Source organism: Polyodon spathula, chromosome 1, assembly GCF_017654505.1.
Source record: "Polyodon spathula isolate WHYD16114869_AA chromosome 1, ASM1765450v1, whole genome shotgun sequence".
Lineage (NCBI taxonomy): Eukaryota > Metazoa > Chordata > Actinopteri > Acipenseriformes > Polyodontidae > Polyodon > Polyodon spathula.
Window position 1 is genome coordinate 109,803,878 of NC_054534.1, and position 9,003 is coordinate 109,812,880.

The following is a 9,003-nucleotide window of genomic DNA, read 5'->3' on the forward strand; positions in this document are numbered from 1 at the left end:
GTTTTGACTGAACAAAAACGTTACTCCTGTCACAGCGCTTCCAGCTATTTGGGAACGCTTCGTTGCATTCCTAAAGTAAACAGTACAATTTAAAATGAGCAAACCGGGCCTCCAGCTTCAGAATCTAAAAAGAATATTACAAAATCTTAAATAGTTTTTATTAAATATACTCGTAATGATATGGTTATATATATATATATATATATATATATATATATATATATATAATCTATATATTATATACAAATATACGTATAATATGTACGTTGTATATATGATAAAACAAATATTTGCTGCGTCTTATTTGTTATACAATAATACATATATAAAATAAATAATGTGTGTATATTAACAGTTACCATTTAGAAAACGGACGACGGTATCAGTATCTGCATTTAAATCACATTCATAATTTTATATAGCAGCTTAATCACGGTTTTGGATGTCGCTATCTAGCCGGTGAGTTTGTTGCGTCAGCGTTGAGGCAGCGCTGCGCGTCACTAGCTCTGAATGGTGAGTTTAGGAATGATTTTAAGAGTTGCTGCTTCTCAGCGGTGAGTTTAGGAACGATTTTAAGAGTTGCTGCTTCTCAGCGGTGAGTTTAGGAACGATTTTAAGAGTTGCTGCTTCTCAGCGGTGAGTTTAGGAACGATTTTAAGAGTTGCTGCTTCTCAGCGGTGAGTTTAGGAACGATTTTAAGAGTTGCTGCTTCTCAGCGGTGAGTTTAGGAACGATTTTAAGAGTTGCTGCTTCTCAGGTGGTGAGTTTAGGAACGATTTTAAGAGTTGCTGCTTCTCAGCGTGTGAGTTTAGGAACGATTTTAAGAGTTGCTGCTTCTCAGCGGTGAGTTTAGGAACGATTTTAAGAGTTGCTGCTTCTCAGCGGTGAGTTTAGGAACGATTTTAAGAGTTGCTGCTTCTCAGCGTTGAATTTAGGAACGCAGCGTGCGGACTGTGAGTGATGCAGTAACACAAGGGAATACACAAACGAGTTGGCGCTTGACTCAGAACAATCCCACTGCGCAATTCTTCATGGCCCAGTCCAAATTTTAACTTTTTTTTTTTTTTTTTTAATTAATTTTTTTATTTTTGCAAATGTTTAAGTATAGCTGGAAAACTACAACGTGTTATCCAGTGTAATATGTTACCATGACATAATTCATCCGCTTTCATTCGACTTCATGAAGCAGCATTTGTTCATTCTATAATGTGATTCAAAACGCTTCGGGACGGCGTTCCAGATTTATTCAAAATTCCACTCATTTAATAGAGTGACTTTGACAATATAAACCAGTGGATATGTTTTATTTTGTTCATTATTAGTTATATTCTGTTTTTATCTTAAATGTGAGCCATGTAGTAATAAAAGTGGTCAAGAACGGATAAAGGTATATAGCATATTAACTATACAATTCACAAAGGTATATAGCATATTAACTATGCAAGTCACAAAGACATGTAGTATATTAACTATGCAATTCACAAACCTCAGAATGGAGCGAGGTAGCCAGTGGAGTACCACAGGAATCAATATTGGGTCCTCTGCTCTTCCTAATGTACATTAATGACTTAGATTCTGGTATAGTCAGCAAACTTGTTAAATTTCCAGATGACACAAAAATAGGAAGAGTGGTAAACACCATTGCAGCAGCAAAGTAAGTCTTGACCCAAATGATTCAGATAAACCCCCGACCCCCCCCCCACCAACCATGAGACACATGACAAATGACATAAACGCTCCTGTTTACAATTTATTATCCAATCCTCCACCAACAACCCCCAGAACCCATTCTCTACCCGCCATACATCTATCTCCCTAAACTATCGACTTTCTATCACTTTGACCTTTCTCTCTCTAAAGATTTTGCGTATCTGCAAAAATTTAACATCATCCCACCCAACCACCTCCGAGCTCGAACCCCAACACCCTCCTTCTCCTCCTTCTCTCCCCTCCCAGACTCTGACCTTTCCTCTCTCCTCCAGGGTCACAAACCCACTATGTGTGCCCTGGACCCTCTCCCCAATCATCTCTTTCAAGCTGCTGCTCCTGCTCTACTCCCCTTCATCTCCTCCCTTCCCAACACCTCTCTCCTTTTTGGCCTCTTTTCCTGTGCCTTCAAACAAGCCTCTATCACCCCCTCCTCACCCCACCTCCCTCCAGAACTACTGTCCTGTCTCCCTCTTACCCCTCTCTAAAATCCTCGAGCAGGCACTACATCACCAGCTCTCTGCTTTCCAGTCTAACCACTCACTCCTCGACCCTCTCCAATCTGGTTTCCGCTCCACTGAAACTGCTCTCCTATCTGTCTCTAACTTTGCAAACTCTGCCCGTGCTGCCTCTCTCTCCTCTGTTCTAATTCTCTTTGATCTCTTTGCTGCCTTTGACACTGTTGATCATTCTATTCTCCTATCCTCTCTCGCTGACCTGGGAATCTCTGGCCCTGCTCTGGCCTGGTTCTCCTCCTACTTTTCTGACTTCACCTACCAGGTAACCTGGCACAGTTCAACCTCCACACCTCACTCTCTGTCAACAGGAATCCCTCAAGGATCAGTCTTGGGTCCTCTCCTGTTCTCGCTCTACACCTGCTCCCTGGGCCACCTCATCTCATCCTATGGTTTCTCATACCATTTCTATGCTGATGATGCTCAGATCTTCCTCTCCTTCCTTCGCTCTGACCCCACCATCCCCTTCATTATCTCTACCTGTCTGTCTGCTATCTCCTCCTGGATGCACTCACATCACCTCAAACTCAACCTCTCTAAATCTGACCTCCTTCTCTTCCCCTCCTCACCTTCCCCTCCTCTGACCTCTCTATCACCATTCCTCTGGAATCTACCACACTCTCTCCCTCCTCCTCAGCCAAGAAGCTTGGAGTAACCCTGGACCCCTGCCTCTCCTACTCCCAGCACATCTCCACTCTAGCATGCACCTGCCAAATCTTCCTCAGCAACATACAAAGAATTCAACCCTTCCTCACCAACTAATCCATGCAACTCCTTGTCCAGGCCCTGGTACTCTGCTGCGTAGACTACTGCAACTCCCTCCTGACCAGCCTCCCTGCGTCCACCACCAGTCCGCTCCAACTCATCCAGAACTCCTCTGCTCACCTGGTGTTCTCTCTGCCTCGCTTCTCCCATGATACTCCACTGCTCCGCTCACTCCACTGGCTCCCGATCACCGCTCACATCCAGTTCAAGACTCTTGTACTCGCCTCTTCCCTTCTGGTCAATACAGCACTCTGCCTTTAACACACTTTAACTTGCTCTTATCTGCTCCCTATTCTACTGTATTTAATCCTGCACTCAACCCAATCTCTAGTATCTTGTATTCACCTGCACTCCTGTCTGACCCTGGTGTAACTATGAACACTGTTACCTGCTCCTGAACTGCCCTGATATCAAATCCTACTGTGTATGTATTTGCTCTTATTAGGACTGAAGTCATTGTATTTTGTATCTTGCTTTTAATTGTACTGTAATTCTTGATATGTATTTTATTTTGTATACAACTGTAAGTCGCAATGGGTAAGGGCGTCTGCTAAGAAATAAATAGTAATAATAATAATAGGTAGCTCACAAGAAGAGATACCATACAAAACCTCTGTACCAACACAAAGAGATGGGTAGGGGCCTTCACCTTAGGGGGCTAGGGTTAGGGTTAGGGGTGGGGTTAAGATGAGGGTTAGGATTTTTTGCTGGTTAATTTTTTGCTGTGTGAACTTCCATGCTCTTTGTACATATTTGGTCTCCTGCTCACACCTTGTTTTGTTAATAACTCTCCTCATTAACATTAAGTAATACATACTGATTCATCCTCATTTTTAGAAGTCTCAAAGAAAGCTTTTGCAGGAGGCTGTTTGTAAAAGTTGTTCATTCCTTCTTATCATTGCTTGCTTAAGCCTGCATACAGTAAGTGCTTTTTGACTGTCTGCCTGGTCTCTTCCAGTTTTTTTTTACACTTAACAAAAATATAAACGCAGCATGTAAAGTGTTGGTCCCATGCTTCATGAGCTGAAATAAAAGGCAGGCATAAGCTACGGACAACGAACACAACTGCATTTTATCGATGGCAGTTTGAATGCACAGAGATACCGTGACGAGATCCTGAGGCCCATTGTCGTGCCATTCATCCACCGCCATCACCTCATGTTTCAGCATGATAATGCACGGCCCCATCTCACAATGATCTGTACACAATTCCTGGAAGCTGGAAATGTCCCAGTTCTTCCATGGCCTGTATACATGTCACCCATTGAGCATGTTTGGGATGCTCTGGATCGACGTGTACGACAGCGTGTTCCACTTCCCGCCAATATCCAGCAACTTCGCACAGCCATTGAAGAGGAGTGGGACAACATTCCACAGGCCACAATCAACAGCCTGATCAACTCTATGCGAAGGAGATGTGTCGCGCTGCATGAGGCAAATGGTGGTCACACCAGATACTGACTGGTTTTCTGATCCACGCCCCTACCTTTTTTTTTAAGGTATCTGTGACCAACAGATCCATATCTGTATTCCCAGTCATGTGAAATCCATAGATTAGGGCCTAATGAATTTATTTCAATTGACTGATTTCCTTATATGAACTGTAACTCAGTAAAATCTTTGAAATTGTTGCATGTTGCATTTATATTTTTGTTCAGTGTACCTACCAGGCAAGCCTCCCTAAACATTCTTCATGAACTGGTAATACTACAGTCAATCCTGGGTGAAGACCCCAGTGTATACAATATACAGAACCGGCACGGCAGGGTGATATAGTGATCCATTCCAGACCTGCACAGCATGGGTCACTCTCTAGACCCCATGTCGAGAAAGACCATTTTTTAACCCCTTAGGGCACAGAAGGAATTGAGCGGTTGTTCCAAGAATTTCTTCTTGAAATGCATTTGAGAGCGACTCAAGTATCACAAGGAGGAAACCGACAACTAGATCCAACCAGTCAGTACATTTTAAACCCTGTTTCGTGCAGCTCATTGCTAAAATAAGAAAGTCAGCATCATTTTATATATGAGACGCATATGTCCCTTGTACCTTAAATGTTTAAACCGAGCATGGACTGGGCACTGTGTCCCTGTAAGCAGGGGTTGATGGTATTGGCAATGATATCATTGTTAGTCCCTCTGCCATTCAGTTCAACTGGGATTGCAAGTCCTGTTGTCTTGACATGACATGATGCAGCAGTGTGCATCGGTGGCACTCCTTTGACACAGCTCAATGACTCAATTAGGTGAAGTCACAGTCAGTGGAGGAAGCACACACACACAACTCTTTCATTTTTTAGTAAAGATCTAGTTACCTTTTCAGATTTTTTTTCACCTGTTCGCTTGACTTTATGATGTTTGCAATTATTCTGAGTGGGTTTTGCAAAATGTCCTTTGTTTTTATATTTTTTGGATGAGACTGTGTTAAGATTATTTCATCTCAGTTCAGGAGCTGCTCTTCAGAACTACTTTTCTGTCAGATACATGCATACAATAACGACCACCTTGAAGTAGAAAAGTAGTCGAAACACACAAGTGACACAATCACAGGCTTGTTGATTTAACATATCCATGTTTTGGGGAGGAGAGATGTCATCACACAAACGGTCGTTGATAGGATGTCACCAGGCACGCACTACAGCTCAGGGTTATGTGCATTCAGCCAGCTTAGGTCTGTGCTCAATTATAAATAGGGTGGCTCAAATAATAAGAATCTTTTAATCTGATCCTAAACCAGTTTTTGTCCAAGTTGTAAGTGGAATCACTTCATAGAAGAGCCAGGGACATCTAGTGATCAGCCATTTTGACTTGTGTCCTTTTGTTGTTTTTTTTTTTTCTGCCACAGCAGTACTGTAGATAACACTTACAAATATAAAGACTCTTGGGCTGATCAAGCCTGAGTTACGTCTAGGGCAGGCATAGAACTGAAGAGCAGCTCTGGATCTCAAATTAAAGCATGAACAAAGGCTGATCAAATAATAACAGCACACAGGGTTTAGGTATTGCGATGCACTCATAGTAAACACACCCGAACAAAGGCTGATCAAATAATAAGAACATAAGAACATAAGAAAGTTTACAAACGAGAGGAGGCCATTTGGCCCATCTTGCTCTTTTGGTTGTTAGTAGCTTATTGATCCCAGAATCTCATCAAGCAGCTTCTTGAAGGATCCCAGGGTGTCAGCTTCAACAACATTACTGGGGAGTTGATTCCAGACCCTCACGATTCTCTGTGTAAAAAAGTGCCTCCTATTTTCTGTTCTGAATGCCCCTTTGTCTAATCTCCATTTGTGAGCCCTGGTCCTTGTTTCTTTTTTCAGGCTGAAAAAAGTCCCTTGGGTCGACATTGTCAATACCTTTTAGAATTTTGAATGCTTGAATTAGGTCGCCACGTAGTCTTCTTTGTTCAAGACTGAACAGATTCAATTCTTTTAGCCTGTCTGCATATGACATGCCTTTTAAACCCAGAATAATTCTGGTTGCTCTTCTTTGCACTCTTTCTAGAGCAGCAATGTCTTTTTTATAGCGAGGTGACCAGAACTTAACACAGTATTCAAGATGAGGTCTTACTAATGCATTGTACAGTTTTAACATTACTTCCCTTGATTTAAATTCAACACTTTTCACAATGTATCCGAGCATCTTGTTAGCCTTTTTTATAGCTTCCCCACATTGTCTAGATGAAGACATTTCTGAGTCAACAAAAACTCCTAGGTCTTTTTCATAGATTCCTTCTCCAATTTCAGTATCTCCCATATGATATTTATAATGCACATTTTTATTTCCTGCGTGCAGTACCTTACACTTTTCTCTATTAAATGTCATTTGTCATGTGTCTGCCCAGTTCTGAATCTTGTCCAGATCATTTTGAATGACCTTTGCTGCTGCAACAGTGTTTGCCACTCCTCCTATTTTTGTGTCATCTGCAAATTTAACAAGTTTGCTTACTATACCAGAATCTAAATCATTAATGTAGATTAGGAATAGCAGAGGACCTAATACTGATCCCTGTGGTACTCCACTGGTTACCACACTCCATTCTGAGGTTTCTCTTCTAATCAGTACTTTCTGTTTTCTACATGTTAACCACTCCCTAATCCATGTACATGTGTTTCCTTGAATCCCTACTGTGTTCAGTTTGAGAATTAATCTTTTGTGCGGGACTTTGTCAAAAGCTTTCTGGAAATCTAAATAAACCATGTCATATGCTTTGCAATTATCCATTATCGATGTTGCATCCTCAAAAAAATCAAGCAAGTTAGTTAGACACGATCTCCCTTTTCTAAAACCATGTTGACTGTCTCCCAGGACCCTGTTACCATATAGGTAATTTTCCATTTTGGATCTTATTATAGTTTCCATAAGTTTGCATATAATAGAAGTCAGGTTTACTGGTCTGTAGTTACCTGGTTCAGTTTTGTTTCCCTTTTTGTGGATCAGTATTATGTTTGCAATTTTCCAGTCTGTCGGTACAACCCCTGTGTCAAGAGACTGCTGCATGATCTTGGTTAGTGGTTTGTAAATAACTTCTTTCATTTCTTTGAGTACTATTGGGAGGATCTCATCCGGCCCAGGGGATTTGTTTATTTTAAGAACTCCTAGTCCCTTTAACACCTCTGCCTCGGTTATGCCAAAGTTATTTAAAACTGGATAGGAACTGGATGACATGTGGAGCATGTTGTCTGTATCCTCCTTTGTAAAAACTTGTGAAAAGTAATCATTTAATATATTTGCTACTTTTTTTCTTCATCTACAATTTTGCCATTTGTATCGCTTAGACATTTAACTTCCTCTTTGAATGTTCTCTTGCTGTTGTAATATAATAACAGCACACAGGGTTTAGGTATTGCGATGCAGCAGTCTTTGAGATTCTACTGTACTAAAACCACATGGCATGGTTGGAAACATAAAAAAGCTGGGGGCAGAAGAAAGAAAAAGTGAAATACTGATTTTGAGATGAAACAGTTTAATAGGGAATGTCAGCAGCATATTGATATAATTCATTGTGAATTAAAGGCTTGGCTGTGGGTTACCATATGATCCCATGTACACCGGGACAGTTCAGGCTTTTCAACTCATATCGCAATGCATTCTGGTACGTTTGACCTGTCTCAGGTACCTTACCAGAATACATTGTAGTGGGTGTTGAAAAGGAACTCGCAAACTGTCCTCAGGTACATGGAGCCATATGGTGACGCTATTAATGCGCAGTATATCTTTGTGCGGTCTTCCAAAATGTATTCCAATTAATTGAATGAAAATGGATTCCACAAAAAGACACAGAACACCTACACAAGGACAGGTGGCTATGCGTTTGGCTGTGACTCTTGTGATAAAAACCGCTCGCAGCTTCCTTTGCCTGGTTTGGTTTCTATGGTTACAGCACATCAACAACCAGCAGGTTTCCCCAACAAAAGCGTTGTTTACTATTTGACTTTTCAGTTAGACATCTGAAGAGTCTTGTAACAAATGCACCAGCTGTTTGACAAATTTGTTTATTAAATGGATGGTTCTTTTTATACTTAAAAAAGAAGGAAATAAACTATTTTTTGTTAATTCTATAAACATCGTAAATTAATGTCGTGCACCAGATCTAAGGAGTATATAGCATGTTTTAAACGTTTTATAACGTCTGAGTTGTTCTGAGCCTGCAAAGCTACATGGTTTTACGTGTTGTTGTATTAGTTTACACTAAAGGAGCGCTGTTTGTGCAGTTAGATTGGAAGTCCTACAAGGAGAAAACATGTCATTTGATTTGGATGATGACAGTCTGCAGGAGCTGTACTCATGGGTGGATAAAATGCCTTTATCTCGTCCAAAGAGAAATGTTACCCGGGACTTTAGCGACGGAGGTGAGTAATGACGCGCTGTGCTTGTGTTTCTACTGACAGTTTAACATCTCCAGGCTTTGGGTTGCCTTAATGGCTGCAGTACGTTTCTATATCATGGTGGTAAGGAAGGAATTATTTATTTATTTAATTATACTCAAATTCATAATTCCCCTGCAAAGACGCTCG

At 41.1% G+C, this 9,003-nt stretch overlaps 1 protein-coding gene across 1 annotated transcript in view; it reads right to left on the reverse strand.

The window, feature by feature from the left end:
• LOC121328977 (snake venom metalloproteinase hemorrhagic factor 2-like) overlaps nucleotides 1–9,003 on the reverse strand; it is a 63,883-nt gene that overhangs the window by 54,740 nt on the left and 140 nt on the right. The window lies entirely within an intron of this gene.